Consider the following 11,984-nt stretch of genomic DNA (forward strand, 5'->3'; position numbering starts at 1 on the left):
ATCTATAATAGGATATTAAACCTTTTAGCTCAAAGTCATCAACTCTGACCTGATCTTAGTCATCAGTTAGTGACATATTTACCAATTTATGGCAATAAAAATAATTGATGCCCTAAAAGAGTAAAAAACAGGAATGATGAGGGCACATAGGAGAGGCATAGTTATGATTATTCAAATGATAATACTGTCTATGAGCCCAACATACACACCACAGATACACTTATTTGAAATTCTATCCTGTTCATTGACTAGATATCTTCACATTATATGTTGCCAAGTTTTAATTGGTCCTTACTTTCACTTTCATAATACAACTAGAGGCCTGGTACACAGATTTGTGAACTGGTGAGGTCCCTCGGCCTAGCCTGTGCCCTCTTACATTCCAGGACCTCTTGGGGGATGTCAGAGAGCCAGTTTCAGCCCGATCCCTGCAGGCCAGGCCAAGGGATGCCACCGGTGCCTGAATCTGTGTATCAGGCCTCTAGCATGCATATAAGATCTTTGGTTAATATCTTCTGCCCTCCCCCCCCCCCCCCTCTGAGATCAGTCTGTTCCATGTTCCCATGCCTGTGCATTAAGTATCTGCCCCTGGTGGTCAGTGCACATCATAGATACTGGTTGAATGGTTGGCTGGTTGCTTAGGCTTTTATATATATAAACTAGAGGCCCAGTGCACAAAAATTTGTGCACTTGAGGGGTGTTCCTCAACTCGGCCTGTGCCCTCTTGCAGTCTGGGACCCCTCAGGGGATGACCACCTGCTAGCTTAGACCCACTGCCTTGGAAATTGGGCTTAAGCTGGCAGTCAGACAACCCTCTGGCAGCCTGGGAGCCCTCGGGGGATGTCCACTTGCCAGTGGGGAGCAGGCCTAAGCTGCAGTGGGACACCCTTAGCTCTGCTGAGGAGGGAGAGGCTCCCACCACCACCGCTGTACTGGCAGCCATCAGCCTGACTTGTGGCTGAGCAGAGCTCCCGCTATGGGAGCACACTGACCACTGGGGGGAAGCTCCTGCATTGAGCATCTGCCCCCTGGTGGTCAGTGTGTGTCATAGTGACCAGTCATTCCCAGTCTTTCTGCTGTTAGGGTCAATTTGCATATTACCCTTTTATTATAGAGGAGTGCCTGGCCAGTTTGGGTGAGTGGCTGATGGCAGTTTGCAGGCTGGCCACGGCCCCCAGAGGTGACCCTCACCCCATGAGGGTGTGGCCAGCCTGGGTGAGTGGCTGATGGCTGTTGGCAGGCTGGCCACAGCCCCTTCACGGTGGGGGTTTCCACTGGGGTGCCTGGCCAGTCTGGGTGAGGGGCTGAGGGCTGTTTTCAGGCTGGCCACAACCCCCCAGCCACCCAAGCTCCCAGTGGAGGCTGGCTGGAAGCAGGTATCTTGGATTTATTTGTCTTCTATAATTGAAACTTTGTTGCCAGCTCAGAGCAGGGGGGAAGCTTGGCTTCCTTCATTGCCCGGGCAACCAAGCCTCCTGCTTGCTCCAGCTCCAGCTGCCTATAGAGTCTTGTAGGGTTTTTTGGAGCAGGTTTGTGAAGTAGGAGCAGGTTTTTCTGGTGTTAAAAATAGAACCTAGCCAAAACCGGTTTGGCTCAACGGATAGAGCGTCAGCCTGCAGACTGAAAGGTCCCAGGTTCGATTCCGGTCAAGGGCATGTACCTGGGTTGCGGGCACATCCCCAGTAGATGTGCAGGAGGCAGCTGATTGATGCTTCTCTCTCATCGATGTTTCTAACTCTCTCTCTCCCTTCCTCTCTGTAAAAAATCAATAAAAACATATTTTTAAAAAAACAGAACCTTATCTTTACTCTGCAGAAGATTACAATGTATATTTTGGTCCTTTTGGGATGTGGTAATGGTTATGCAATGAAATGGTTAGGAGCATGGCCATCCCTCAGACAGCCTGGGTTCCAACCCCAGCTCTGTCATTGTTTGTGACCTTGCACGATGACTCATCCTCTCTCAGCCTCAGTCTCCTTGTCTGCAACATCAGGGTTGATGTGAGGATTAAATCAGATAAGGTGTGCATTTAAGTGTTCAGTAAATGGTAGCTCTTAACCTTACTCTTATCATAGCAAATATAACCATCTTTTGACTTTGGAATGGTCTTAGAAATGAAGCATTAGTATTGCATTTTGGGAGGGTTGGGGGAATATATAAAAAAAATATTCTGTGTTATAGACTGCTAACTATTGACTAATCTGTCTCCTCACATTTCTGGGCATATAATTAAGACTACATTTCCCAGTATCCCTTATAGTAGGGTAGTGCCCTGTGATTAAGTTCTAGCCAATTTAATGTGAACCGAATTCATAGGCCTGGCCCATAGAAATCTCCCATAAACATTCCTCCATGTTGTTTCCCTTGGGATGGAGATGACTATAGTGACCTTGGAAACTATATGATAAAGGTGGCAGAGCCCCGTTAGCCTGAGTTCTTGAGTGACACTTGGGTGATGGAGGTAAGCCAACCTCCAACTGAGAAGGAGCAACTACCTTGAACTGAGGTAAATAAACTTCCATGGTGTTTGAACCATTCTGTATTATTCGTGACAGCAGCTAGTTCTGAATACCTGTGCCATCTTGATCACTTCCTTCCTTAACTAATATCCCTTTCTTGCTTCCCATTTCCTATTTAAAATTTTTGAATGAAATAAAAGTGTTACGATAGAAAGGTTCTTGAGGGACCAATTAACCAAAATCAATATCTGGGAGCTCCTACTGGTTTTATGGAGCACTTCTGCTTTTTATTTTCGAAGACCCAGGAATCTTGATAATTAGACCTCCTTAAAATAGAATTTTGAGGGTGGGTGTGGGAAGGCTTAGATTGCCTGGATTTTACCATTCTTGACATTAGAGCCTTAACAGTAACAAGTAGGAGTCATTTCACCATGTATCTCCATTTGAACATACTCAAAGCGTTCATGAAAATGAAGAAAGGCATTTGAAAATGACTGAAATCATTCATGGAAATTAGATACAATTTGGCACACACAGTTAGTTGCAAGAACTTTAAAGGACATACAGTGGATGTTCACATAAATCTCCAGTTCCTGCACTCCACAGAACCTCAGTTACTTTAACGAACGAGACTGAGAAAACAGTCTGCTCCAGCAGCAATCCAACCTGCATCCTCCTCTGGGGTCCCCTGTTGCTATTGTCCCCAGGCCCCTCTGTGTCAGAACCTCCCTCTCCCTCCCTCCCTCCATCTGCCGTCTCTTCTTTCCTTCCTTTCTCCATGTACTTGCTTTAAGTACTGAATCTTACTAATTAGTGTTTAGAGACAGCTCTGCTTTTCTCCAGTGTGCCTGGTTGCTTCCTTTACCTGCTAATAAAAGTGGCTGACTGACAGCACCTTCCTTAACTATGTGTCATCTCATTAGCCATTCCACCAGAGACAGAGGCTGAAAAAGGTACAGTCCTGGCCTTGTTTATCACATAGAAGGGCTTGACAGTGTTACATTTTTGGATCCCTTTATAATGGCTTATGATCTAAGGAGTCATTATGTAAATACAAGATGTGACCACCAATTCAAAGCCTTTATTGGGTCCCCGAAAGATAGGAAGGCCTCCCCATAAAGGATCTGAAAAAAATTCTGGCAATCTGTCAGGAGGGGTTATTGGAATTGGGGGCAGTGACTCATCAAGTCAAATTAGGAGCTATGTAGTTCATAAATAGATGTGTAGATGGATAAATAAAGCCCTAAGTGTCAATGGGTCAGCATTGTTAGTTAAAAAACAAACACCATAATCAAAGAAATAATTTCCCAGGATAGCCCACACTGTTGTTACAAAGATTAAAATGTTACTCAAAAGAAAGGAATTTGTACAAAGGACAATTCCAAAATTCCATAGCCTTAATATTCCAAAAGCATTTTCTCATGATACGCTGAAAAACAAAGAATTTTCTAATTTTCAGATCTTTTTTGGGAAAATGCACTTTGAAATTATGACCATATCAACAATAACTGTAAACAGGTAATAAATATTTAATTGAAGTCAATCCTTAATTAGAACTCAACTTACAGGAGATTCAGTCTTTCTTGTCCTGGAACTTTTGGCTTTTTTCAGTTTTGATTTACATTAAATTTGGTGGGAAGTTTTCCTCAAGAACTCTCCATGGACTGAAAAAAAGGTTAGTGTGGGCATACATCCTCCTCAGATTAGAAAGGAATGTAGGTTGAACAACTAATATGCAGTAAGTGCTCTATAGATAGACTAGAGGTGCAGTAAACAAAATTCATGCACTCAGGTGGGGGTCCTTCAGCCAGGCCTATGCCCTCTCGCAGTCTGGGAGACCTTGGGGGATATCTGACTGATGGCTTAGGCCTGCTCCCGCCACCACCACTGCACACACCAGCCATGAGCCAGGCTTCTGGCTGAGCAGTGCTCCCCCTGTGGGAGTGCACTGACCACTAGGAGGTAGCTCTTGAGTTGAGTATCTGCACCCTGGTGGCCAGTGCGTGTCTTATCGACCGGTCATTCCACCATTTGATCAATTTGCCTATTAGCCTTTTATTATATAGAATTGCTTACTCATTGTTTTCTTTTTCAAAAATCAAGGTTAGTATTCTTATCCCCACTTTGCATATATACTTAAGCAACTTGGAGGAGGTCACTCGCTATTAAGTGTAAGACACAGCACTCCAACGCAGAGCTGCCAGGCTCAAAGACTCCTGTGTTCCACTGTTCAATACCCAATATTTATCACAGTGAGTGCAATAGAGTTCTTGTTTTACCTAATGGGGATGATTTAAGAAGACAATGCAAGAATGACTATTCTAATATCAGCATGAAATTCTAGTTCTATAACTGAGTCCTAAAACTTTCTCCCTTCTCCTCTCCCTCCTATGCTGTCCTATGACCGGAATTGAACCTGGGACCCTTCAGTCCACAGGCCGATGCTCTATCCACTGAGCCAAACCAGTCAGGGCTCTTTAGAAGGAAGATAAAACAACCTCAAAAAGAATGAGGTTGTTTTAACGGATAAATTTCCAGAGCATTCACAGATAACATTTATGTTGCAAGTCTTCCTTCCTGAATTGTTTTCAATTTTCAATTGAGGGGTTATTTTAAAGAAAATAGATGAACCTGGTGAAAGGGAGAAAAAGAGTGAGGAGTGTGGGAAAGAAAGGCTTTGTAATGACTTCCACGTGAGGACAGCCTGGGACCCCTTTCTCCAACCTCATCTCCTTCCATCCTTTCTGTCACTTTATGGTTGGAACACACCATAATTCCCCAACTTGTACACTATTTCAAGCCTCTGGGGTCTTACTTGGACTGCTCTGTGTCCATGTAGAGTTCTTTTTCCCTCCTTTTGGTATGGATTCAAAACCCTCTGCCTTTCTCCTTTCCTTCTTCTAGGGAAAAAGAAGAGAGGAGAAGAGCCCTGACTGGTTTGGCTCAGTGGATAGAGCGTCGGCCTGCGGACTGAAGGGTCCCAGGTTCGATTCTGGTCAAGGGCATGCACTCTAGGAGACTTTCTAATTACCTTTTCCTGTCTGTGCGAGGTGCCCTCCCCTGGGCCCAGTGCCATCCTGTGCTTGTCTCTGTCATGGTTCTAGTCCTATTGGACGGAAATAATCACTCCGATCCTCTTTTCTAATTAGAGCGGTTCTCAGCCTCCCTAACGCCGCGGCCCTTTCATACGGTTCCTCATGTTGTGGTGACCCCCAACCATAAGATTATTTTTGTTGCTACTTCATAACTGTAATTTTGCTACTGTTATGAATTGTAATGTAAATATCTGATATGCAGGATGTATTTTCATTGTTCTCGACCCATAGGTTGAGAACCGCTGGTCAATAGAGGATCCAGAAATTGACCCAAGCCATTATACTCAATTAATATTTGACAAAGAAGGCAAAAGCATACAATGGAGTCAAAACAGCCTCTTAAATAAATGGTGTTGGGAAATTCGGTTAGATACATGCATAAAAATGAAACTAGATCATGAAGGATAGAAGTAGAATGACCAAATCTCACCTGCAACTGGACAGAGTGGAGCATGGATCAGAAAGTAACAAATATATTCAATTCTATGCTCTTGTACATGCTAGGATACTTTCTCTTGGCTTTGGGGGGGGGGGGGGGGCAGGGTTTGCTTTTTTTTTTTTAATGTAACTTTATTTGCATCCACAATATACCCCAAACAAATTCTAACTTCTGAAGCATCTGATTGATTCTTTTTTTTAAATTTTTTTTAAAAATCTCTATTGTTGAAAGTATTACAGATGTCCCCTCTTCTTCGCCACTGATCCCTTCTAGCCTCCCCCTGCCCCCTGACCCAGGCCTTCACCACACTGTTGTTTGTGTCCATGGGTTATGCATATATGCCTGCAAGTTCTTTGGTTAATCTCTTCCTATCCACCACCCAATCAGGAGCAAGTATTCAAATTAACCCAACCAAGATGGCAGCAGCCACAGAGCTGGAGCAAGCAGGAGGCTTGGGTTGCCCCCGGCGATTGAGGAAGCCAAGCTTCCCGCCCACAGTGGGAACCCCTCCCTAAAGGGGCTGTTGCCAGCCTGAAAACAGCCATCAGCCCCTCACCCAGGCTGGCCAGGCACCCCAGCGGGGACCCCCACCCTGAAGGGGCTGTGGCCAGCCTGCAAACAGCCATCAGCCCCTCACCCAGGCTAGCCACACACCCCCAGTGGGGACCCTCACCCCATGGGGGCATGGTTGGCCTGCAAACCACCACAGGCCCCTCACCCAAGCTGCCCCACACCCCAAGGGAACCCCCACCTTGATCTGGAACACCCTTCAGGGTAAGCCAGCTGGCCCCCATCTGTACACCAGGCCTCTATCTATACTAATAAAAGGGTAATATGCTAATTAGACTGGGAGACCTCCCAGGAGACTTTCCCGATGTTCTTCTGGACAAAGCCATGGTGGTGGGGCCGAGGTAGAGGTGGTTAGAGGCCAAGAAGGGAGCGCAGTTGTGGGTGATCAGGCTGGTAGGGGGCGGGGCCATTGGGGGTAAGCAGACCAGCAGGGGGTCAGTTGGGGCAAGCAGACCATCAGTGGGGGTCAGTTGGAGGTAATCAGGACAGCGGGAGGGACAGTTGGGGGTGAGCAGGCCAGCAGGCAGAGTGGTTAGGGGCAATCAGGCAGGCAGGCAGGCAGGCAGGTGAGTGTTTAGGAGCCAGCAGTCCCGGATTGTGAGAGGGATGTCTGACTGCCGGTTTAGGCCTGATCCCTGTAAACCAGCAGTAGGACATCCTTCAAGGGGTCCCAGATTGAAGAGGGTGCAGGCTGGGCTGAGGAACACCCCCTCCCCCGTGCACAAATTTTGTGCACTGGGCCACTAGTATATGTATAAATGTACATTACATATATTCAATTCTACCAGAGGGAGACCATGGAAAGCTTATTTTTAAGGAATACACATTCCGAATATCGACAGCCAAGTCACTTGGTGAGGTTCATAGATCTTTAAGAGCTAAGTATATTTATTCCTCCCACAACTTCTACTTATTTTGTTTCTGTTGACAACTTACTTCTGCTCCAAGAACATTGAAATTAATAGTAAATATATGAAAAGCAATAGAGAACTTTTGAAAACTATCCTTTAAAAGATCTTTTATATTTAAAATTATCTACAAATGATTTATCCAAATGCAAATTGTGGGTAAACTGATTACATATTCAATTATTATTAACTGCACTGTTCAGTGTACTGTATTTTTCCATGTGTAAGATGCTATTTTTTTCTAAAATCATTAGACTGAAAATCAAGGGGCATCTTATACACGCAAGTCAGCCAAGGAGGGAGCCGAGAGGGTGCGTAGCTGCCCATACCTTGTCAAAAAAGCTTCCTCCAATCAGGAGCCTATTGTTACTGACGTCAGCTGATGCTATAATTGGAGGTGGAGGTGGAGGTGGAGAGTGCACAGATGCAACAGGGAAAGAAGTGTTCTGAACCCATAAAGATGCAAAAAAATAAGAAGATAAATACTGGAAAGCGATTGTCTTACTCTGCAAAATTCAAACTGAATATAATCAGCTATGCAAAGAGCATGAAAATAGAGGCAGAGAGACAATTTGGACCTCCTCCCACTGGGTGTATGATTAGACAGTGGAGAAAACAGGAAGAATAACTCCTTAAGATGCCAAAAAAGAAGGTGGCCTTAAGAGGAAAACCATCAAAATGAGCAAACTTGGAGCAGAGGCTTAAGAGTTGAACTATGGAGCAGCACCAGAGTGGCTTATGTCAATCAAGCTTATTCAATGTCAGGCAAGAATGTTTGCAAGCGAAATGAACAGTGTTGATTTTACAGGAAAAGCAAAATGGTGCTTCAATTTCATGAGGAGAGAAGGGTTGACCATGAGAACACGAACAAAGTTAACTCAGAAAAAAGCCACCAGTTTATGAGGATGATCTCACATATATAAAGAGTGACTCAGAAGACAGCAGTGATATAATAGAAGTTGAAGAAATTGATATGTCTGGAACTAATAATGATGAAGAAGAGAGCAGTGATGCAACAGAGGCTTAATAAAGTGATATGCTGCATAATATCATAGTACTGGTATGTAAACATTACCTGCTGTAATTACTAAATAAAAATGTGTTCTGTTTTATGTTTAAAATATTGATTTCTTAATTTTGGGTTGGAAAAGTGGGGGGCATCTTATACACGGAAAAATATGGTATATTACTTTTTTAGACTGAAAATTGTATATGGTGTAATGAAGTAAAAGAGCCTATGTGTATAGAGAAAACTGTAATAAAATATGCCAATTTATTTTAATAAAGTCAAAATTAAAATGCATTTTACCAGCCTCTGACAGATGCTTATTTGGTATACACACTGCAAAAAACAAAGCTACAAAGAATCTCTCCTGTGAACATGCTTAACAATAACCAATTTAACCTTCTTTTGCTTTATATTCTCTTTTTTCCCACTGTGTGCCACAAATATCTTTCCACCTAAGGAATTATGTATGAATGAATAACCAATATACAATACTTAGGAAGGAATAATCTCAAAGAGGATAACAATTTTATGTAAAATTTAATATTTTAAAAAATTTGAATGATGTTATATTAAATATATTTTATTTGAACAGACACAGCTCTATATTCATCTGGGGCTTTATTTTTAATCATTTTAGGTATAAGATGAAGCTAAATCACATGTGAAATTGAGATATGTTATAATTATCTTTCATCTAAAATGTTGCAATTGAAATGGAAAATTAAATATTACTTCAGTGGTTCTCAATCTTGGGTACACAGTAGAATAACCTGGAAGGCTTTTATATATTCTGATGCCTTGTCAATACCCAAGACCAATCAAGTCAAATCCCAGGGGCTTTTTTAAAGCTTTTCAAGTGATTCATAAGTATTACTTGACAGTACACTAGTTTTTCCTTTTGTTTTTGAGGTTTACCCTGCAAAAAATATGAGCAACATAAATCTCACGTGGGGCAGTTTCCCATGCTCCCTGACCACTGTGATAGGTTTTAAGGCAATAGCCACAAAAGGCATTGAGATTGTGCATATTCAGGGTGAAGAAAAATACATATTTCTGATGGTTTATTCTGACAGTTAGTGATTCTTCCCTACAACAAAGAATGTCTATTTGCTCCTCCCTTGAAAGGCAGAAGGCTAACGTTAATGTATTAAAATTTAAGCCCTCTATTAGACAACAGAGAAGAATAATAGCTAGAATGCAAACATTCCATTTTTACCAGAATTTTAAAGAAAAGAAAAATAAAACAGCTTGAAACTCTCATGTGTGTGTTTTATTTTAGAAAGAATTGTTAGAGCATTTGATATTCTTCTTGGCCAGATGAATCATTCATAAAGTTTTCATTTCCATGAAATTTATAACTATCCTGCTCAGAGTAGTTATAAATAAAAAGGTTCAGTATAATTTACAGTGGAAAATTTTTGTTTGTTTTCTAGTAAAGTTGAAAGTGCCAAGATTGAATTTTATCTTTTTTAAAAAATAGTTCTTTTATTAATTTCAGAGAGGAAAGGAGAGGAAAGGAGAGATAGAAACATCAATGATGAGAGAGAATCATTTATTGGCTGCCTCCTGGATGCACCCTACTAGGGCAAGCCCGCAACTCAGGCACGTGCCCTTGACCAGAATTGAACCCAAGACCTTTCAGTCCACAGGCCACCGCTCTATCCACTGAGCCAAACTGGCTAGGGCTGAATTTTATCTTTCAAAAAAATGTTTACTCTTCTTCCTTTCATTGTAGGATTTCAGTTTTTATTGGAATTATATGAACAATAACTGCAAATTGCTACTTTATTGAAGTTAGAAATACTTGTGCAGAAGAGAAAAACTGATGCCAAATTAATAATAAAAATTTCTTAGATTTAAATTCATGTTAAAAATCAAGTCCACGTTTTATGAAACTATTTATATGTGTAAAGGTAATAACATTTCTAAATTCCTCCCAATGACACTACCACAAATAATGTTTAACCAAATATCTGGCTACCCTATGACTCAGTCAAGTTGTCATCTAAAATTAAACATCATTGAATGGAAGAATTTCCTATTTATTGATAACAACCAGTACTTCCAAGTAAGAGTTTGCTTGCCTCAGTTTTCTTAACTCTCAAAAGGGAATATTACTATATAACTCATGTGTTCATTACTATGAATAAATTACATAATATAAAGAAAAGACTTGGCCCATGCTTTACTGAATCTGGATTCAATAAACTTCAGATACTTTTCCCACAAGTTGGAGGATTTTCAAGACATGTATGATTACACTAGTGAGCAGCTGCTATCCCTCTATATCAAAATGTTTCCCCTTAGGAAAGCTTCCCTTTAGACTGCCATATTGGCTAGAATATCAACATTAATCATTTTTCTGAACAAAGAACAATTCTTCTTTGAAAGAAAAACTCTTCCAAAAATCAGATTGTCAAATCTATTAATAAGAATCAGATATCTTTCTAGTATCAAACTTGACTAAATGCAAAGAATACAGCAAATAATGAAACACAGGCAAAGCATGCAGAAATCTGGGCCTGCCAAGATCCTTCCTTGGAGCATAAGGATGAGCTCTGGCCCAGATTTAATATTTGAGACTCTAAGTGCTGCATACAGGGCATTAATTAAAATGTTTTTATTTTGTACTTAAACAATTACAAAATACACGCTGACATTTTCTAATAGGTCATGTTCCATAAATCCATTAATTCCAAATATTTACTATGAGCAAACTAGAAATACTCAACCAAAATAATTCTAAAGATAAAGTAATATTTCCACTAATTAATACTATCAGAAGTTCTGTCTTCCTTGTCTAGATATCTCTAGGATAGAGGTAAGTTATACATCAATTGCTATGTCTTTCTTAAATAAATTTAGATAAAATAACATATACTTTTATCTGTGCATATTAAGATCAAATTTATAGCATTCTCTTATTCTGACATTAATTTGTATTTGGTAGTGGTGGTGGTGATGGTGGGGTGTGTGTGTGTGTGTGTGTGCGCGCAGATTAGAATAAAACAGAGAGCAGAGAAGTAAGTATATAGTGCACATCCAGGAAATCTATCTTATACCTTATGCTGGGCAAAAATAATCCACATGCATCATGGCCAATGCCCTAGTGGAGAAGAATCCTGTTCCCATACTGTTTTACACATTTATAGGAATAAGGTGGAAAGGAGAAATGTTTGTAAATTGTGACAATGGAAGTTTCCTGGTCAAAAAAGCAGCCTGGTTAGACTAGGTCAGCCTGTAAACAGGACTGCTAGTCTCAGCCTATTCTTCTCTTGAGCTAACTCAGATCTACTGAGCAGGTTCTCCACTAAACTCTCCAGATGAGAAAGAAATTGAGCCAGCCCCAGGGCCATTCAGATTTTTCCTCCACCCCTTACCCCTCCAGGAACTTGAGATTGTTAAATATTATTTCCATCACTCCTGATGAAACTAGATTGCAGGTATTTCCACAATAATAAGGACCACTCAATAGGTTTTGAGTCACAAAAATTAAACTTTGAG

The 11,984-nt window shown here is 41.3% G+C and overlaps 1 pseudogene; it reads right to left on the bottom strand.

Moving 5' to 3' along the window:
* LOC139009429 (myotilin pseudogene) overlaps positions 1-9,493 on the bottom strand; it is a 41,270-nt pseudogene extending 31,777 nt beyond the window's left edge.
* Between the last annotated feature and the right edge of the window lie 2,491 nt (positions 9,494-11,984).

Source organism: Myotis yumanensis, unplaced genomic scaffold (assembly GCF_028538775.1).
Source record: "Myotis yumanensis isolate MYYU_CA2020_CCGP unplaced genomic scaffold, mMyoYum1.0.hap1 SCAF_4, whole genome shotgun sequence".
Lineage (NCBI taxonomy): Eukaryota > Metazoa > Chordata > Mammalia > Chiroptera > Vespertilionidae > Myotis > Myotis yumanensis.